The sequence below is a fragment of the Pelophylax lessonae genome, assembly GCF_965119305.1.
Source record: "Pelophylax lessonae genome assembly, chromosome: 9".
In the NCBI taxonomy this organism is placed as follows: Eukaryota; Metazoa; Chordata; class Amphibia; order Anura; family Ranidae; genus Pelophylax; species Pelophylax lessonae.
The window spans coordinates 247,193,475-247,215,809 of record NC_138776.1 but is presented as its reverse complement, the minus strand read 5'-3'; the positions used below and the strand labels follow the sequence as shown (position 1 = coordinate 247,215,809).

Sequence of the window (22,335 nt, the reverse complement as noted above, 5' to 3'; positions counted from 1 at the left end):
CATGCTTTAAAATTGCGTCTGCCCGTGGAATAGCAGCAAACTACGGTGCTTGAAATTCTCCATAGGTGACGCTTTAAACGCCTTTACAAATTACCAGTTTAGAGTTGCACAGGAGGTCCGGTGCTAGAATTATTGCTCCTGCTCTGACGTTCGCGACAATACATCACTTGCGTGGTGTGATCACTGTTTACATATGCGTGCGGGAGTAACGTATGCGTTCGCATCTGCTCGTAAGCATGGTGGGACTGGGGCGCTTTAAATTTTTATTTTTTTTTATTTATTTATTTTATACAAAAAATGTTTTAAATTTTTTTTTGTACAAACTTTATTGCTATCACAAGGGATGAACAACATGCCTTGTGATAGCATGGGCCATGACAGGTTCTCCTTATGGAGAGATTTGGGGTGTATTAGACCCCAAATCTCTCCTCTCGCCCCCCATGCAACCGATTAGAGCTGAGATTGGTCCGATCGGCTGCTTCCCCGGCTGCTGATGGCCAGGTAAACAAAGGGGCGGAACCGGAAGTGATGAACACTCTTCGCTCCCACTTTCCAGGTTTACAGAGAGAGGGGAACGAGGTCAGTTCCTCTCTCTCTGTCTCGGGTAGACCCCCTTCTGAAGTGATCAAGTGGCTAATTAGCTTCCGATTTGTATGGAATTGTCAGCTGAAACTAACGGTACCAGGTTGTGGGTGCAGGCATCATCCCGTTATAATCACTGGAACCCAAGGACGTATGGGTACATCCTTGGGTGGGAAGTGGGTAAAGGTCACAGCGGGGTATGTCACATTGGTGAACATCCCAAAGGTGAACTTACCCTTTAAACTTTAACTAAAAGATGAATGCCAAGGTTTCTTTCCTTATAAATAATTATAATAGGATTAATAATATAACAATGATATTCCAGCATATACTTACCGGGTGGTTCAGTTGGTGCTGAGAATGTAGTCAGCTGGAAGACTTCAGTGAAGGTCTACTCTACAAAGAATGGGGTTGGCTTATATAATGAAAGACAAACAAGTTGAGTACACAGGAATTTGAATTAAAGTTTAAGGTAAAAGTCACATCATTCTTGGTAACACATAAATGATAGCACACGTATTTACTAAAATATTTACCTGCTAGCCTCCAGGTGTGACAAATATCAGCACCCAAAAAGCCAAATATCTCATGATCTGCTATTTAGACAATTATAATCTAAAATAGATGAACCACTTCTGGACCGGTAGGATTTGCCCCCTTAACCGCTTCCATACAGAGCAGTTAGACACCCTTCCTGCCCAGACCAATTTTCAGCTTTCAGCACTCTCACACTTTGAATGACAATTGCTCAGTCATGCTACACTATAACCAAACAAAATTTTTATCATTTTTTTCACACAAATAGAGCTTTCTTTTGGTGGTATTTGATCACAACTGGGGGGTTTTTTTTTCGTGATATATGCAAAAAAAGAGCAAAAATTTTGAAAAAAAAACACTTTTTTTTAGTTTCAATTATGAAATTTTGCAAAAAATAAATTTTTCTTCATACATTTGGGCCAAAATGTATACTGCTACATGTCTCTGGTAAAATTAACCCAAATTAGTGTATATTATTTAGTCTGTGTGAAAGTTATTGAGTCTAGAAGCTATGGTACCAATTACTGAAAATTGATCACACCAGATGTACTGACTGCCTATCTCCTTTCTTGAGGCCCTGAAATGTCAGGACAGTACAAATACCCCCCAAATGACCCCTTTTTGTAAAGTAGACAGTCCAAGGTATTTAGTAAGAGGCATGGTGAGTTTTTTGAAGTTGTAATTTTTTCCCACAATTCTTGGGAAAATGAAGAAAAAATTTTTTTTTTCTTTTTTTTCCCACAAAGTTGTCAATTTATAAGCTATTTCTAACACATAGCATGTACACAGCAAAAATTACACCCAAAAATACATTCTGCTACTCCTTCCGAGTATGGCGATACCACATGTGTGAGACTTTTACACAGCCTGGCCACAAAAAGAGACTCCACGTCCAAGAAGCACATTCAGGCGTTCTAGGAGCATAAATACACATAAAACTTTCTTACTACCTATCACACTTTTCAAGGCCCTAGAGCACCAATACAATGGAAAAGTCCACAAAATGACCCCATTTTGGAAAGCAAACACTCCAACGTATATTCTATGAGGCATTATGGGTCGTTTGAACATATCATTTTTTTCCACAGGTTTTTGGAAAATGTGGGAAAAAAATGAAAACTTTTTTTTTTTACACAAAGTTGTCAATTTATAGGATATTCCTAACACATAGCATGTACACAGCAAAAATGACACCCCAAAATACATTCTGCCACTCCTCCTGAGTATGGCAATACCACATGTGTGAGACTTTTTCACAGCCTAGCCATATAGAGGGGCCGAACATCCAAGGAGCATCATCATGCATCCTAGCCACTTGCCTAGGCCTATTTTTGACATTTGGTGTTTACAAGCTAAAATCAGTTGTTTTGCTAGAAAACTGCTTAGAACCCCCAAACATTATATATTTTTTTTTAGCAGAGACCCTAGAGAATAAAATGGAGATTATTGCACTATTTTTTATCACACCGTATTTGCGTAGCGGTCTTCCAAACGCAGTTTTTTTGGAAAAAATTCACTTTTTTTTAATTAAAAAATAAGAAACCAGTAAAGTTAGCCCAATTTTTTTCCATAATGTGAAAGATAATGTTACGCCGAGTAAATAGATACCCAACATGTCATGTTTCAAAATTGCGCACGCTCACGGAATGGTGACAAACTTTGGTACTTAAAAATCCCCATAGGCGACAATTTAAAAATTTCTACAGGTTGCCATCTTTGAGTTACAGAGGAGGTCTAGGGCTCAAATTATTCCCCTTGCTCTAACGATCGCGGCGATACCTCACATGTGTGGTTTGAACACCGTTTACATATGTGGGCGGGGTTTCTGTATGCATTCGCTTCTGCGCGCGAGCTAACGGGGACAGGGCGCTTTAATTTTTTTTTTTTTTTTTTTTTACTATTTATTTTATTTATTATTTTTTATTTTTACACCGTTTAAAAAAAAAAAAAAAAATTGATCATTTTTATTTTTATTAAAAGAAATGTAAATATTCCTCGTAATAGAAATAGGCACGACAGGACCTCTTTTTTGTGAGATCTGGGGTCAAAAAGTCCTCAGATCTCACAAGTACACTAAAAGATAGAAAAAAAAAAAAAAAAAAATAATAATTATAATATAAAATGAAAAAAAAAAAAAAAAGGACCTTTAAACTGGTTGCTAGGCAACAACATTTTCCGTAGCTCCGGTCCTCCAAGACCATAGAGTCAAGTGAGGGCAAGCTTGCCCTCACTCGACATCCTGTCTGTGAGGATTCGGGACCGGATCGTTTTCCCCGCTGCCGGCGGGTCCGGTAAGCGGGGAAAAGGACCGGAACGCGTCGGGAGGGGGGGGGGCGCCTCTTCCGCCATCCCGGAAGGGTGATCCCACGGCGAATCCGCCGCTGGGACCACCCTTATCGGAAAGCCAACCGTCCACCGTTTAAAAAAATACCAGGGTTATGGCAGCTATCTGCTACCATAACACCGGTATTTAGGTTTAAACGGACGACGTATATAAACCTTTTTGGACTTGGACATGGTGGCTGTATGAAGGGTGACAGGTACTCGGGTACTTTGTTGGGCAGGTGACAGGTACTCTGGTACTGATGAGCAGGTGACAGGTACTCGGGTACTCTGATGGGCAGGTGACAGGCAGGTGATAGGTACTGATGAGTAGTACTCACTGACTGATAGGTGATAGGTGATACTGTACTGATGGGTACTGATGATCAGTACTGATACGTGATAGGTACTGATGAGTACTGATGAGTAGTGATGGGTACTGATGAGCAGGCGGCAAGTACTTGGGTACTTCAGGCGTCAGGTACTCTGATGAGCAGGTGGAAGGTACTCGGGTACTCTGATGGGTAGGTGACAGGTACTCAGGTACTCTGATGACGGGTACTCCGTTGACAGGTACTCAAAGTACCCGAGTACCTGTCATCAGAGTACCCGAGTACCCGTCATCAGAGTACCCGAGTACCTGTCATCAGAGTACCCGAGTACCCGTCATCAGAGTACCCGAGTACCTGTCATCAGAGTACCCGAGTACCTGTCAGAGTACCCGAGTACCCGTCATCAGAGTACCCGAGTACCCGTCATCAGAGTACTCGAGTACCTGTCATCAGAGTACCCGAGTACCTGTCATCAGAGTACCCGAGTACCCGTCATCAGAGTACCCGAGTACCTGTCATCAGAGTACCCGAGTACCCGTCATCAGAGTACCCGAGTACCCGTCAGAGTACCCGAGTACCTGTCATCAGAGTATCCGTCATCAGAGTACCCGAGTACCTGTCATCAGAGTACCCGAATACCTGTCACCAGCCCATCAGAGTACCCGAGTACCTGTCATCTGAGTACCTGATGACAGGTACTCGGGTACTTTGATGGGCTAGTGACAGGTGCTCTTTATTGGGGGGGGGGGGCAATCAGTGTGTTTGGGGTGCACTGTAGTAGGTAACTAGCTGTTACCACAATCTCCTCCTCACACAGGATCAGTGTGTGAGGAGGAGAACACGGTGACAGCTAGTTACCGTGTTCTCTGTTGACATTTGTGACCGGCTGTGATTGGACACAGCCGGTCACGTGGTAAAGAGCCAATTTGATTGGCTCTTTACCTAGATCGGGGATCGACTCTGTCCGAGGGACGAGCCTCGTCCCCGATCGCTGCTCTGCGCGCCCCCGGGGGCGCGCATTGCAGAGAGAACGAGCGGCTCGTGCTGGAGCCGCTCATGTGATCGGCTGTGATTGACACAGCCGATCACGTGGTAAACAGCCAATTTCTATTGGCTGTTTACCTTGATCAGTGATGGGCTATGTCCGAGGGACGAGCCTCATCCCTGATCGCGCCGCTGCGCGCCGCCGGGGGCGCGCAGTAGCAGCTAGAACGGGCCGACGTCATATGACGGCGGCCCGGATCTAGACAACCACCTTGCCGACGTCATTTTACATGACTCGGTAAGGAAGTGGTTAATGACCAGGCTATTTTTTTTGTGATTCGGCACTAGGTTATTTTAACGGTAAACTGTGCAGTCGTGTGACGCTGTACCCAAATAAAGTTGATGCCCTTTTTTCCCCACAAATAGAACTTTCTTTTGGCGGTATTTGATGACCTGTGAGATTTTTATTTTTTGCGCAATAAAAAAAACAAAAAAAGAACGACAATTCTGGAAAAAATAAAACAATATTTTCCACATTCTGCTATATAACATTCCCCAAAACAAAAAAATTTAAAAATCAAATTTTTTCATCCTCTTAGGCCAATTTGTATTCTGCTACATATTTTTGATTAAAAAACAATCGCAATAAGCGTATTTTGATTGGATTGCGCAAAAGTTATCGCGTCTGCAAACTATGGGAAAGATTTATGTCATTTTTATTTTTTATACTAGCAACTAGGTTTAGTGCTGCCCTAGGCAAGAATAAAATTGGGCGCCCACCAGCCCCATGTCAATTTTCCCCACTCCTTTTTTAACAGATGTGACTCCATCCAAAACTGAAGGAATACAAGTCCCAGCATGAACCCCTGAGATCTCATGGGGGGGGGGTGAGAGGGGGCGAGAGAGAGAGAGAGAGAGGGGGGGGTGGGTGGGTGGGTGGGTGAGGGAGGGAAAGAGAGGGGGTATGAGAGAGAGGGAGAGTGGGTGAGGGAGGGAGAGAGAGAGAGGTTGGGTGAGGGGGGATGAAAGAGAGGGGGGAATCAAAGAGAGAGGGGGGATGAGAGAGAGAGAGGGGTGGTGAGAGAGAGAGAGAGAGAGAGAGGGGGGGGTGAGAGAGAGAGGGAATGAGAGAGAGAGAGGGGAGAGAGAGTGAGGGGATGAGAGAGAGAGAGAGAGAGAGTGTGAGAGGAGAGTGAGAGAGGGGGGGTGATAGAGGAAGAGAGAGGGGGATGAGAGAGGCGGTTCTAGCAACTAGTGGCCAACAGAGTCTCAGGTGGAGGGGGGTGGCTTTTTTGCTGCCCCCTGCAAAGTGCTGCCCTAGGCCTGGGCCTTGTTGGCCTAGGCCAAAATACAGCACTGGACGTAGGGCTACGTCAGTTCGCGTAAGAGAGGCTGCCTGCCACAGTAAATGTGCGGCGGGCGGTTTAAAAGGTGTTAAAAACAAATGTTCCAGCACCTTGCATGTTCCTTGCATTTTTTTTTTTAGCACTGATCACTGTATTGGTGTCACTGGTCCCCAAAAAGTGTGAGATTTGTCTGCCCCAATGTTGCAGTCCCGGTAAAAATCGCTGATCGCCGCCTAGTAAAAAAATAAATAAATAAAAATTCCATAAACCTATCCCACAGTTTGTAGACGCGATAACTTTTGCGCAAACCAATCAATATACACTTATTGGGATTTTTTTTTTACAAATCCGATTCCAAAAAAGTTGGGACACTGTACAATTTGTGAATAAAAACAGAATGCAATGATGTGGAAGTTTCAAATTTCAATATTTTATTCAGAATACAACATAGATGACATATAAATGTTTAAACTGAATGTATAATTTTAAGGGAAAAATAAGTTGATATTAAATTTCATGGCATCAACACATCTCAAAAAAGTTGGGAAAAGGCCATGTTTACCACTGTGTGGCATCCCCTCTTCTTTTCTAGCAAGTTTAGGAATAGGAATGTTGTCCCATTCTTGTCTAATACAGGTTTCTAGTTGCTCAACTGTCTTAGGTCTTCTTTGTCGCATCTTCCTCTTTATGATGCACCAAATGTTTTCTATGGGTAAAGGTCTGGACTGCAGGCTGGCCATTTCAGTACCGGATCCTTCTTCTACGCAGCCATGATATTGTAATTGATGCAGTATGTGGTCTGGCATTGTCATGTTGGAAAATGCAAGGTCTTCCCTGAAAGAGACAACGTCTGGATGGGAGCATATGTTGTTCTAGCACTTGGATATACCTTTCAGCATTGATGGTGCCTTTCCAGATGTGTAAGCTGCCCATGCCACACGCACTCATGCAACCCCATACCATCAGAGATGCAGGCTTCAGAACTCAGCGCTGATAACTTGGGTTGTCCTTGTCCTCTTTAGTCCGGATGACATGGCGTCCCAGTTTTCCAAAAAGAACTTCAAATTTTGGTTCGTCTGACCACAGAACAGTTTTCCACTTTGCCTCAGTCCATTTTAAATGAGCCTTGGCACAGAGAAAACGCCTGCGCTTCTGGATCATGTTTAGATATGGCTGCTGACATCCGACCTGATCCGACAAATCTGGACGGATGGAAACCCTATTTTCCATCCGTCCAGCGGATTGGATCGGATGAGAACGGACAGACGGTCCGTTCCCATCCGATTTCCCCCATAGAGATGCATGGGGAACGACAGCTGTGTCTCTGCACACAGCGCGGAGACACAGCTGTCCTCCTGCTGCTCAGCGGGGGATCGGCGGCTCGATCCCCCGCTGAGAAAAACGGAATCCATCCGACGGACGCATAGTGTGAAAGGGGCCTGAGGAAAAGATTTTTGTCATTCTTATTGTTTTTTTTAACGAGTAATGGTGGCGATCTGCGATTTTTTTTTGCGGGACTACGACATTGCGGCGGACAGATCGGACCCTTGACTGACATTTTTTACACTTTTGGGGGTACCAGTGACATTACTACAGTAATCAGTGCTATACATATGCACTGTTACTGTAAAAATGACACTGGCGGGGGGGGGGGTCCGTGAGCGAGTGGGAGCGCGCCCGCTCCCTAGAGCCTCACAGGCTAGCGACGTAGATCTATGTCACTGTGCCTGTGAGGGGCTGACTGCCGACGTAGATAGACGTTAGGCAGTCAGCAAGTGGTTAATAGGCTTGGATACAGCACTCTGTGAAGTGCCAGCTTCTTTAGCAAAGACCTGTTGTGACTGTGGAGGGTGTCAGTGACAGTCTTCTGGACAACTGTCAAGTCAGCAGTCTTCCCCATGATTGTGTAACCTACTGAACCCGACTGAGAGACCATATAAAGGCTTAGGAAACCTTTACAGGTGTTTTGAGTTAATTAGGTGATTAGACTGTGACACCATGAGTCTACAATAATGAACTTTTTCACAATGTTCTAATTTTCTGAGATACTGGAGTCTGGGTTTTCACTAGCTGTGAGCCATAATCATAAAAATTAAAGATAGAAATGCTAGAAATAGAGATGTACCGAACGGTTCGCCGGCGAACGGTTCCCGGCGAACTTCGAACGTTCGCGTTCGCCGCTGTGGGCGAACATATGCGATGTTCGGTCCGCCTCCTATACATCATCATTGAGGCAAACTTTGACCCTGAACATCACAGTCAGCAGACACATTCCAGGCCAATCAGCATACCTCCCTCCCACACCCTCCCACCTCCTATAAATAAGCAAGGGCAGCATCCATCTTAGATCATTTCTGTGTTACTGAGAGAAGGGAAAGTGCTGGTGCTGCTGTTGTTATAGCTAGGGACAGTTCCCGGTCTTGTTAGCCAGTGTTCTTGGTACACTCCTGCTGTAAGGACAGCACCCCAAAAAGCCCTTCCTAGGGCTGGTATTTGAGGTTTTTTTTGGATATATATATCTATTGTCCCCAAAAGCCCCTTTGAGGGCTGGTATTTGAGTATTTTTTTAAATATATATATATATATATATATATATGTAGCATGTCCAGAACCAGAAAAAAAGATCATATATGTGAAAAAAAAGGGGTTCCCACCATCCCTGCTCTACTGAAAAATTATCTTTTTTTTCTGGTTCTGGACATGCTACAGAGCTGAAACTTCACAGGTACACTTTTTAGACCCCCTAGACACTAAATCACACAAAAAAAAGTTCTTAAAAATTGTCATTTTTGATAGAGAGCCAATTATTGGAAAACTTAAAAAAAAAAATTTCTTTGGATTTATTGTTTGGGGGGTCTAAAAGGTGTACCTGTGAAGTTTCAGCTCTGCAGCATGTCCAGAACCAGGAAAAAAAGATCATATAGGTGTAAAATGGGTTCCCACCATCCCTGCTCTACTGAAAAATTATCTTTTTTTCTGGTTCTGGACATGCTACAGAGCTGAAACTTCACAAGTACACTTTTTAGACCCCCTAGACACTAAATCACACAAAAAAAGTTCTTAAAAATTGTCATTTTTGATAGAGAGCCAATTATTGGAAAACTTAAAAAAAAAATTTCTTTGGATTTATTGTCTGGGGGGTCTAAAAAGTGTACCTGTGAAGTTTCAGCTCTGTAGCATGTCCAGAACCAGAAAAAAAAAATAGAATCAGGGTTAGGGCTAGGGTTAGGGTTAGGGCTAGGGTTAGGGTCAGGGCTAAGGTTAGGGTTATTTTTATTGCTTAGGGTTAGAGTTAGAGGGGTAGGGGTAGGGCTACTAACTCTAACCCTAAGTATCTCACCGTAACCCTAACCCTAGCCCCTAACACTAAACCTAACCCTAACCCTCTAACCTTAACCCTAACCCTCTAAGCCTAGCCATAAAAATAACTCTAACCCTAACCCTAGCCCTAACCCTAATTCGTAATTTTTTCTGGTTCCGGACATGCTACAGCGCTGAAACTTCACAGGTACACTTTTTAGACCCCCCCAGATGCTAAATCCAAAGAAATTTTTTATTTTTATTTTTTTTTTTAATTTTTCCAATAATTGGCTCTCTATCAAAAAATTACAATTTTTAAGAACTTTTTTTTGTGTGATCCCTCTCCGGCATGCCACAGTCCAGGCGTTAGTCCCCTTGAAACAACTTTTCCATTACTATTGTGGCCAGAAAGAGTCCCTGTGGGTTTTAAAATTCGCCTGCCTATTAAAGTCGATTGGCCGATGTTCGCGTTCGCAGTTCGCGAACAGCGAATTTTATGTTCGCGACATCACTAGCTAGAAATATATCACTGTGTGTTTAATTAATCTATATAATATATGAGTTTCACGTTTTGAATTGGATTACTAAAACAAATTACCTTTTTGAGGATATCTATTTTTTAGATGCACCTGAATGTATCTGTCAGCGTGTCAATTGTGGTAGGGCAATTTGGAGTATTTTGTGGGTACAATGACTGTGGCATATCATATGTGTGCAGTAAATATAGTGACTAGACACAGGTTCTGTTTAATAATTGTGGTCACACTGTGAGGCGAAGTCTTGCCTTACCAACCACCATTATTACCAGATCCTGCACCAGGCTGACCCAAGTCATACATAATCCTAGAACACAAGCAAAAAACTCATGGGACTTTATGAGTACTAGTACAAACTCCTAAACTATCTCACAAAATTAATTTTTTATTAACATTGAATTAAAATGTAATCACAAAAATATATGGATGTCATGCACGTTTACATATACTGAAAGTGTTGAAATGTAGGCAGGTGCCTACTACAGGGAGTGCAGAATTATTAGGCAAATGAGTATTTTTGAGGATTAATTTTATTATTGAACAACAACCATGTTCTCAATGAACCCAAAAAACTCATTACTATCAAAGCTGACTATTTTTGGAAGTAGTTTTTAGTTTGTTTTTAGTTTTAGCTATTTTAGGGGGATATCTGTGTGTGCAGGTGACTGTTACTGTGCATAATTATTAGGCAACTTAACAAAAATCAAATATACAGTATACCCATTTCAATGATTTATTTTTACCAGTGAAACCAATATAACATCTCAACATTCACAAATATACATTTCTGACATTCAAAAACAAAACAAAAACAAATCAGTGACCAATATAGCCACCTTTCTTTGCAAGGACACTCAAAAGCCTGCCATCCATGGATTCTGTCAGTGTTTTGATCTGTTCACCATCAACATTGTGTGCAGCAGCAACCACAGCCTCCCAGACACTGTTCAGAGAGGTGTACTGTTTTCCCTCCTTGTAAATCTCACATTTGATGATGGACCACAGGTTCTCAATGGGGTTCTGATCAGGTGAACAAGGAGGCCATGTCATTAGCTTTTCTTCTTTTATACCCTTTCTTGCCAGCCACGCTGTGGAGTACTTGTGATGGAGCATTGTCCTGCATGAAAATCATGTTTTTCTTGAAGGATGCAGACTTCTTCCTGTACCACTGCTTGAAGAAGGTGTCTTCCAGAAACTGGCAGTAGGACTGGGAGTTGAGCTTGACTCCATCCTCAACCCGAAAAGGCCCCACAAGCTCATCTTTGATGATACCAGCCCAAACCAGTACTCCACCTCCACCTTGCTGGCGTCTGAGTCGGACTGGAGTTCTCTGCCCTTTACCAATCCAGCCACGGGCCCATCCATCTGGCCCATCAAGACTCACTCTCATTTCATCAGTCCATAAAACCTTTGAAAAATCAGTCTTGAGATATTTCTTGGCCCAGTCTTGACGTTTCAGCTTGTGTGTCTTGTTCAGTGGTGGTCGTCTTTCAGCCTTTCTTACCTTGGCCGTGTCTCTGAGTATTGCACACCTTGTGCTTTTGGGCACTCCAGTGATGTTGCAGCTCTGAAATATGGCCAAACTGGTGGCAAGTGGCATCTTGGCAGCTGCACGCTTGACTTTTCTCAGTTCATGGGCTGTTATTTTGCGCCTTGGTTTTTCCACACGCTTCTTGCGACCCTGTTGACTATTTTGAATGAAATGCTTGATTGTTCGATGATCACGCTTCAGAAGCTTTGCAATTTTAAGAGTGCTGCATCCCTCTGCAAGATATCTCACTATTTTTGACTTTTCTGAGCCTGTCAAGTCCTTCTTTTGACCCATTTTGCCCAAGGAAAGGAAGTTGCCTAATAATTATGCACACCTGATATAGGGTGTTGATGTCATTAGACCACACCCCTTCTCATTACAGAGATGCACATCACCTAATATGCTTAATTGGTAGTAGGCTTTCGAGCCTATACAGCTTGGAGTAAGACAACATGCATAAAGAGGATGATGTGGTCAAAATACTCATTTGCCTAATAATTCTGCACTCCCTGTAATGATCCTGCTAGTAGATGTAGATTCTAGGCTGCCCAGATGGAAAAATGTTAATGTGGGTTCTGCAGTTTTTCCTGTTTTTCTGCACCTTTCCCCTCACCCTGTGCTGCAAATAAAAAGGGGGAAGGCTGGGCTCCGGGAAGAGAGGGGACCACATGGGAAAGAAGCAAGAAGTCCACCAGCAAAGATGGAACCACAAGCAACCTGCTAAGCTCTCCTCATTGGATCTCCCGTAAAAGGACTCTTTTAGTTATGGACTACTACCTGGAAAGGTATGACTGGACAGCCTAGGGCTAGATAGTCAGAGAGAGGGACCATAGGCACTTGGAGTGTATTGTTGCAGCATTATGAGTAAAGTTGTTAAACATTCAAAAGCTTGGTCTGAAGTTATTAATCAAGGGGTGCATGGTGGTACACAGTGTATGGAGGAAGAGGGCCTGTAAGTGCATAAGGAGGTAAAGAAGAAAGCACAGAAGGCCACCACTAAGGGATGACTTAGCAAAGGAGTGGCGGAAGAAATGTAGTTGCTACGAGTAACCTTGAACTGGTGTTAATGTAATAGCAGTCAGGCAGCATGGAGTGGTACCAGGCATGGGTGACAGGTCCTCTGGTAGCAGGGGGGTCAGAATTTTGGTCCCTTCGCTAGCAGCCAGTTCTCCAAAAGCATTCAGGACTGAACCCATGGTACAGAGACCTCCCAAACCTAGCTGCATGGTACAATAGAGCAAAGGAGTTAATCAAGTGCACGTATGAGATCGGCACTTGGTGTACTGTAGGACCCCGTTCTGTTACTGGGAACGAGGTGCCTCTGCTCCTGGTGGAGCAGGACATGGGCTCTCCCTCCCTCCAAATGCTACATTCACAAGGCAAGGCTTGCAGCAAAAAACAAAGCACTCATTTGCACTCTACCCCCTCTTCTGAGTGCACCTCTCACAAATGCCCCCCAGCTCTCTCACCTCTCCCAAATGCTCCCTAGCTCTCACCTCTTACAAGAGCCCCCAGGTTTTGCAAGTGATTTGTGCACTGGTCCAAATTATTTGGTGGACAGGGAACTGCGGTGTGCGGTTGTTTTTCAGGGGTTGGGCTTGGTCCCTTAGTTCCAGTGAAGGGAACTCTTAAGGTGTCAGCATACCAAACCAAGACATTTTGGACAATTTCATGCTCCCACCTTTGTGGGAATAGTTTGGGGATGGCCCTTTCCTGTTCCAACATGACTATGCACCAGTGCACAAACAAGGTCCATAAAGACATGGATGAGCGAGTTTGGGGTGGAGGAACTTGACTGGCCTGCACAGAGTCCTGACCTCAACCTGATAGAACACCTTTGGGATGAATTAGAGCGCAGACTGTGAGCCAGGCCGTCTCGTCCACATCAGTGCCTGACTTCACAAATGCGCTTTTGTAAGAATGATCAAACATTCCCTAAACCTTGTGCACAGCCTTCCCAGAAGAATTGAAGCTATTATAGCTGCAAAGGGTGGGCCAACTCAATATTGAATCCTACAGACTGGGATGGCATTAAAATTCATGTGCGTGTAAAGGCAGGCGTCCCAATACTTTTGGTAATATAGTGTATCATAAATAGAATCTTGTTCTCATTTGATAGTTAACTTTCATATACCTGTCCAGACAGGTGCACCCTAACTTTATACATGTCTGCAGAGCATCAGCTCAATATGCAAGCACATGCATACACAGCAAATGAAATAAGACAAAAGGAATGTGTTCTCTTGCAAAAAAAAAAAAATAGCATGTATAATCCGAAAGATAATAGCCACAAATATTGTTCAGTGGCTGCCTGACACGACATAAGCAGCTTTGTGAGGACACAATGTAGGAGAGAGAGATAAGGTAGGTTTTATCTTGAAATAAACATTACAGTGTAATATTTGAGAGACAATATGCACAAACATTGCACAGTGGCTGGACAGTACACAAAGCAGATTGGTAGGACTGCAATGTAAGAGGGAGAGACAAGGTAGTGTTATCTGGGAGACAATAGCCACAAATATTTTTCAGTGACAGAGCAGTGGAAGGCAGGTGAGGTCCAGCTGTAGAAGCACAGAAATATGCCAAAACCTTTGAGACACAAAGGATTTAACCTGCAGAAAACAGAAATTTGACAAGCCAGGTTCAGAAACATTATGAGGCACTTTTACAAATGTATGCTTTACACCCCAAAATAAAAAGGCCCTAGCAATGGAAAGCAAAATAAAATAAATCTCAAAAAATGTACCCTAAAAATTAAACCTCAACTCTGTTTTTTTTTTTAACTTAGAAGGAATTAAAAAAATATAAATAAACATGAAATTAAGAAAAAGCAATAACAACTTATTAGTCTATTGACTGCAAAGGGAGCCAAAGGTAACAGACACTAAAATTGTTGCTGACACACACCAAACGATGGACCTAAATGTGTAAAAGGGTTGAGTATTCAGCTGCCCCAGCCGGCAGGGTTAATGTTAATATGTATCCTGGTTCTTCTTTGGTGGGCTTTCTTGGGTCTGACCTGCTGATCCTGTGCTATATAAAAAGGGACGAGGGTCCTTTCTAGAGTGCAGAAGAGAAGAAAAGGGAGTGAAAGTGAGCAGGATGCTAAGAAATATGTTGCCGTTGCCGGAGTCCATCCATACAGCCTACTGCCAAAGCCAGAGCACCCATGGAAGAACCTTCTACAAAGAATGAAGGTAAAAAACCTTGAGCCTTTACAACCACTTTAACCCCTTCTCTAGCATGGGCCAGCTAATTGCCTTACGAACATTCTGTAGGCAACCTGCATACACTTGCCCCCTCCTTTTCGACAGCCTGGCTACGACTAACCCAGAAATAAATAGACAACCAGCTCAAATTTTGGAAACTTAAAGAATGCAAAGATTTAAACTCACCAATGGAAATAGCTTACCTAACACTGTAAAGAAAAGAAGATCTATCTAGCAATGAAGAGTGTGGACAAGCAGTGGGGCCACTTTTACACATTGCAACCACTATGTGTTAAAATTAGGGATGAGCTTTTACTGTTTTGAACAAGTTTGGGTCTGAAACCAAAAGTCAGCTGCTTTTCCTGGGCCAATGAGGTATTGTTGAGGGACTCCAGGTATGGGGATGCTCATAATATCATTGGAATATGGCCCTATTCGGTCATTCACATTGACCAAATATGGTCATGTGGCCCTATTGGACCAATAATGTAATGAGCCTTTCTTCCTCTTTGTGTACATCATTGGTCCAGGAATTTTCTGAAAATGCAATGCAATATGGCTACCTGGAGCTGTTCTGTACACAGAATGTGTACTGAACACTACCCAGAAACATAATTTCTTGCTTGTGTAGCACTGCCCCCTGTAGGACTGCCAGATTTCACACTTCCGGGTCCCTCTGAGTTACCATTAGCAACCTTGACCTGCACAGTCTCTCTTTTCCTCTTTGACCTCGTCCAATAATCAGTCCAGGGGTATGTAGTTATTTTTGGGTTTTATTATAAATTAGGGTTGGGAGAAGGGCATAGTGGGTACTCCGAATTAACTATGCACATTATTGGAGGACTTCTATCTCTTGGTACAGCCAGGCTGTTGATCCACCTTGCCACTGGGGTGAATTTAGCTTTAAGTCTCATTCCTAAGATGACTTGATAAACTAAGGTTATCTTCAGGACACTCTCCTTAGTATCCTTTTTCTTCACTGACTATCCTACTTTGGGGGTAGCTCCCCTCAGGTCAGTCCACTTGACACGAGCCCCTGTACTCATGATACTCTTTTTCTAGGGTCTCCAGTGTCTCCCCCTCAGTCAGCTCTCCTGGAGTTCTGGGTTCAGCTCCATTCCTCTGGCCCTCAGAACAACCTCCTGAGGCCACATGCCACTGCTATAAAGGAGGAGGCACCTGTCCCCCTCCCTCCGGAACTCCGCTCTCCAGCCAAAGACCCCGCAGCACATGTGCTCCTGGCTTTTAGACAGTATCCCAGAATGCACTGAAGCGACCAGCCCCTGCCAATCACCAGGACTGTACCAAAGCCTATGCATCCATTGGTCAGGTTTCCTCCCACTGTCCAACATGCCTACCTATTGGACCAGTGTGAAACACTCTCCAGACATAATGAATCGCATACTGAGCACACTGAGCAGACCTCACTAACAGATCCTGCTCTCTAGTAGGCAGAAAGCAATATATATTTGCCTGCAGCTCCTCTGATAGGCAGACAGAGCCAAAAACTATACTCTCTCACTAGCACCTACCTAGGAGGATGCCAGACTTGTGTGATTGACTCCCCAATTTTCCCAGAAGTCTGCCTTAGGCCCCTTTCACACTTGTGCGACCTAAAAATAGCGCAATTTTGCCGCAATTTTGACTGGACTTGAAGAAATGCTTGTGTAATCTTTATGTCTATGGACCTCAAAATGCATCAAAGTCGCACCAAAGTAGTGCAGGGACAACGTTGAAGTTGTTGCGACTAGAAGTCGCACAGATATGAACAGTACTCATTGAAAATCACAGAGTACAATTTGTCATGCGACTTTGCAGTCCTACGTCGCAGGACAAGTCGCACACGTGTAAAACGCATGTCAGATTTCAGGCATCCCTTGCAACAAAAATTTCATTTTTTGGTGAGATACTCCCAATAGGAACACGTCCAAAGGGATGCAGGCCCTGCAGCTTTCCTCACTAGTGCTCTGCAGCTGCACAGCGGATTGATAATTATGAAACCACTTCCATTAGACTCACTCAGCACAGAGGGACAAACAGGGATTTATTCAGAATAACAAAAAGGTAGAAATCTGCAACAAAGGTTGTTATAATCCCTGCAATGTACAGAGATCACCCAGAGGGGAATGTTTTTTTTTTTTTTTTCTCAACAAAAGTGAAGTTACGCTTTAAGAAAAGTTTTAGGTAAACTTTCACCTGCAAGTCGTGTCTTTCTTATCGCACATTTGACATCACATGTATTCAGTGAAATATTTACCTGCCTGAACGGGACAAATATCAACACCACATGAGGAGTCATGCTGTCTCCTGCTAATTATTTCAAATCTAAATGTTTGTGGGAATTTGATCCGACATTTTTATGTGGATTTATTTTTGCAGAGTGGAGGTCAGTTAGGGCAGTTTTTGCTGCTTTCTACATTTCCCTTTAAGGAAATCTGTCAGGGCAGAATTATGGAGGCTGCTATTGTTGAAATCTTTTATCCATGGGAATACATAATAAATATATAAGGAATATATAAAACACATAAAATGGGAATACATAATAAATATAGAAGGAATATATAATAACACATAAAATGGGAATACATAATACATATAGAAGGAATATATAATAACACATAATAAAATAGAAATACATAATAAATATAGAAGGATTATATAAAACACATAAAATGGGAATACGTAATAAATATAAAAGGAATATATAAAACACATAAAATGGGAATACATAATAAATATAGAAGAATTATTAAAACGCATAAAATGGGAATACATAATAAACACAGAAGGAATATATAAAACACATAAAATGGGAATACTTAATAAATATAGAAGGATTATATAAAAAACATAAAATAGGAATACATAATAAATACAGAAGGAATATATAATAACACATAAAATGGGAATACATAATAAATATAGAAGGAATATATAAAATCCATAAAATGGGAATACATAATAAATATAGAAGGAATATATAAAATCCATAAAATGGGAATACATAATAAATATAGAAGGAATATATAAAATCCATAAAATGGGAATACATAATAAATATAGAAGGAATATATGAAACACATAAAATGGGAATACATAATAAATATAGAAGGAATATATAACACTACATAAAATAGAAATACATAATAAATATAGAAGGATTATATAAAACACATAAAATAGGAATACATAATAAATATAGAAGAAATATATAATAACACATAAAATGGGAATACATAAATATAGAAGGATTATATAAAACACATAAAATGGGAATACATAATAAATATAGAAGGAATATATAACACTACATAAAATAGAAATACATAATAAATATAGAAGGATTATATAAAACACATAAAATAGGAATACATAATAAATATAGAAGAAATATATAATAACACATAAAATGGGAATACATAAATATAGAAGGATTATATAAAACACATAAAATGGGAATACATAATAAATATAGAAGGATTATATAAAACCCATAAAATGGGAATACAGAATAAATACAGAAGGATTATATAAAACACATAAAATGGGAATACATAATAAATATAGAAGAAATATATAATAACACATAAAATGGGAATACATAAATATAGAAGGATTATATAAAACACATAAAATGGGAATACATAAATATAGAAGGATTATATAAAACACATAAAATGGGAATACATAATAAATATATATAAAATGGGAATACATAATATAGAAGGAATATATAAAACACATAAAATAGGAATACATACTAAATATAGAAGGATTATATAAAACACATAAAATGGGAATACATAATAAATATAGACGGAATATATAAAACCCATAAAATGGGAATACATAATAAATATAGAAGGAATATATAATAACACATAAAATGGGAATACATAATTAATATATAATATAGAACTTTGACCTTTTGCCACATTTCAGGCTTCAAACATAAAAGATATAAAACTGTAAGAAGAGTCAACAAGTGGGACACAATCATGAAGTGGAACAAAATGTATTGGATATTTCAAACTTTAACAAATAAAAAACTGAAAAATTGGGTGTGCAAAATGATTTAGCCCCCTTAAGTTAATACTTTGTAGCGCCACCTTTTGCTGCGATTACAGCTGTAAGTCGCTTGGGGTATGTCTCTATCAGTTTTGCACATCGAGAGACTGAAATTTTTACCCGTTCCTCCTTGCAAAACAGCTTGAGCTCAGTGAGGTTGGATGGAGAGCGTTTGTGAACAACAGTTTTCAGTTCTTTCCACAGATTCTCGATTGGATTCAGGTCTGGACTTTGACTTGGCCATTCGAACACCTGGATATGTTTCTTTGTGAACCATTCCATTGTAGATTTTGCTTTATGTTTTGGATCATTGTCTTGTTGGAAGACAAATCTCCGTCCCAGTCTCAGGTCTTTTGCAGACTCCATCAGGTTTTCTTCCAGAATGGTCCTGTATTTGGCTCCATCCATCTTCCCATCAATTTTAACCATCTTCCCTGTCCCTGCTGAAGAAAAGCAGGCCCAAACCATGATGCTGCCACCACCATGTTTGACAGTGGGGATGGTGTGTTCAGGGTGATGAGCTGTGTTGCTTTTACGCCAAACATAACGTTTTGCATTGTTGCCAAAAAGTTTGATTTTGGTTTCATCTGACCAGAGCACCTTCTTCCACGTTTGGTGTCTCCCAGGTGGCTTGTGGCAAACTTTAAAGGACACTTTTTATGGATATCTTTAAGAAATGGCTTTCTTCTTGCCACTCTTCCATAAAGGCCAGATTTGTGCAGTATACGTCTGATTGTTGTCCTATGGACAGAGTCTCCCACCTCAGCTGTAGATCTCTGCAGTTCATCCAGAGTGATCATGGGCCTCTTGGCTCCGTCTCTGATCAGTCTTTTCCTTGTATGAGCTGAAAGTTTAGAGGGACGGCCAGGTCTTCGTAGATTTGCAGTGGTCTGATACTCCTTCCATTTCAATATTATCGCTTGCACAGTGCTCCTTAAGATGTTCAAAGCTTGGGAAATCTTTTTGTATCCAAATCCGGCTTTAAACTTCTCCACAACAGTATCTCGGACCTGCCTGGTGTGTTCCTTGTTCTTCATGATGCTCTCTGCGCTTTAAACGGACCTCTGAGACTATCACAGTGCAGGTGCATTTATACGGAGACTTGATTACACACAGGTGGATTCTATTTATCATCATTAGTCATTTAGGTCAACATTGGATCATTCAGAGATCCTCACTGAACTTCTGGAGAGAGTTTGCTGCACTGAAAGTAAAGGGGCTGAATAATTTTGCACGCACAATTTTTCAGTTTTTTATTTGTTAACAAAGTTTGAAATATCCAATAAATGTCATTCCACTTCATGATTGTGTCCCACTTGTTGTTGATTCTTCACAAAAAATTACAGTTTTATATCTTTATGTTTGAAGCCTAAAATGTGGCAAAAGGTCGAAAAGTTCAAGGGGGGGCCTAATACTTTCGCAAGGCACTGTATATACATGAATGTGGGTGATGTCATGGCGCTCTCTAGTATTGGTAGGTAGTACAAAGTAAGGAGGGGGGGGGGCAAAATGGGGAGGGGGGATAAAGAAGAAAGGGGGGGTGTGGAGCAGCGTGAAAGTATTCCAATAGGTGGTAGGGGGGGGGGCCACGTTCGGCGCCTGCTAGCTCCAGCATGGAGGGGCTCTGAGGAATATAAAGCAGGAGAGAACGGCGCAGGCTTAGTGTAGCATAAATTTATTGATACATAATGAATATAGAAACTTACTCTGAGATAAGGATGAACTGGTAAGGTGGGTATGGCAGGATCATCTATCTTCTTCTCCTTGGAAGGTGTAGTGAAGGAAGGTGGCCGGGTGCCGGTATATCCGTAGGAAAGCTGTTGTTCAGCAAATTGTCCGTGGATTGAACGGTGGTGGAGGGTTCTCAGCGAGGCTCCGACTACCTGCTTCCGGTCTGACCAACGTCACTTCCTGGTAGGGAATAGATTGGGGTTGCACGCATTCGGAGCATCCGTGCTCCTTCGTCAGGCTTTCTATTTATATACATACCCCTGTGTGGGGTGGATGTTTCTGGTGAGAGTGCTACTTACTTCAGGGACCACGAGCACCCCACCACTATACCCACCACAGGGTCACAACTGTCATCACCATTTGAGGATCTACCATCTGGGTTGCATGTTATATATGGACTGTTCTCAACACCAACATACAGTCACCATATATTTGATGCACATTGTCGTTTTATTATATTTTTATGCACATCGACACCTTATTTATTGTGATCATATATTAGTCCTTGTCAGGGTCACCTTCTTATTGATCCATATTTTCTGATCCACTCACCCATTCACTGGATATTTATTGTTAAATCATCTCAATTTATTTTTCATCTTTTTTTACATATTTATACTCACTTCGTATTCAACACTATTTATTATAGTCCAGTGTGTTCACACTTTACGGCACTAGTCACTTTATCTTGGTTTGCTTGCATATATTGTTTACATTGCCTTGGTATTTATTTATTTGTACCCTCACATATCATCACTCTATATTCCATATTTAACTTTTTGGATAAGAGTCGGTTCACACTAGCGTGACTTGTCACCCTGACAAGTCGCGCTCCCTCGCGGTCCATTGACTGCTACAGGACCCGTTCTAATAGGAGCGACACACGTCGCTCCGACTTAGAAAAAGGGTCCTGTACTACTTTGGGGCGACCTCAGGGCGACTTGCATAGACTTCCATTATGTGAAGTCCCTGCAAGTCGCTCCGAAGTCGTGGTGCATGGCAATGCACAAGTCGCCCCCGAAATAGTAAGGAGTCGTGTTGCCTCAGTGTGAACCGGCTCTAAGACTTTTATTTATTTATTTGTGATACACATCTATATATATATACCACCATCCAATTATTCATTCAGGCAGCGCCATAACCTTTTTTTTTCCTTACTTTTTCACGTGAAGAAAACGTTAACCGGTTGCCGACCGCCGCACGACTACATACTGCGGCGGTCAGCCCCGGCCAGGCAGAGTGACGTATCGGTACGTCACTCGCCTGTCACTGACTTGCGAGCCTATCGCGGGCGGGCGAGCGCCCGCCGCGGCTCGTTCACAGACAAGTCAGTGCGTGTGACCGGCGGACTCGATGTCCGCCGGTCACACTGCGATCGCTCCTGTGAAGGGAGAAAGACAGAGCAGCTTGTGTAAACAAGCTGCCTGTCAGTTCTCCCTGTGTAAAAGTGAAGATCTGTCCGTTCTACTTTGTAGAACGGTTGATCTTTGCTTTTACACCAATAGGAATGTCCCTACACAGTTAGAATCACGCCCCTAGGACACACTTAACCCCTCCCTGTCCAATAAAGTTAACCCCTTCCCTGCCAGTGTCATTTTTGCAGTAACAGTGCATATGTATAGCACTGATTACTGCAGTAATGTCACTGGTACCCCCAAAAGTGTCAAAAATGTCAGTCAAGGGTCTGATCTGTCCGCCGCAATGTCGCAGTACCGAAAAAAAAAATCGCAGATCGCCGCCATTACGCGTTAAAAAAAAAAAACCACCAAAAATGACAAAAATCTTTCCCTTTGTTAGTAAACGCGATAACTTTTGCGCAAACCAATCAAAATACGCTTTTTGCGATTTTTTTTA

General features: G+C 41.9%; 2 protein-coding genes across 4 annotated transcripts in view; one reads left to right on the top strand and one right to left on the bottom strand.

Moving 5' to 3' along the window:
* Positions 1 to 1,063, bottom strand: part of LOC309562846 (uncharacterized protein) — a 359,272-nt gene extending 358,209 nt beyond the window's left edge. Inside the window, exon 1 of one of the 3 annotated variants that reach the window (XR_014225643.1) lies at positions 919 to 933. The gene's annotated coding sequence lies outside the window, so the exon portion shown is untranslated. Of the gene's footprint in view, positions 1 to 918 lie in introns of all 3 variants that reach the window. The other 2 variants (XM_082267162.1, XM_082267163.1) reach the window with 2 other exon arrangements.
* Positions 1 to 22,335, top strand: part of LOC309564357 (uncharacterized protein) — a 1,447,080-nt gene that overhangs the window by 1,196,098 nt on the left and 228,647 nt on the right. The window lies entirely within an intron of this gene.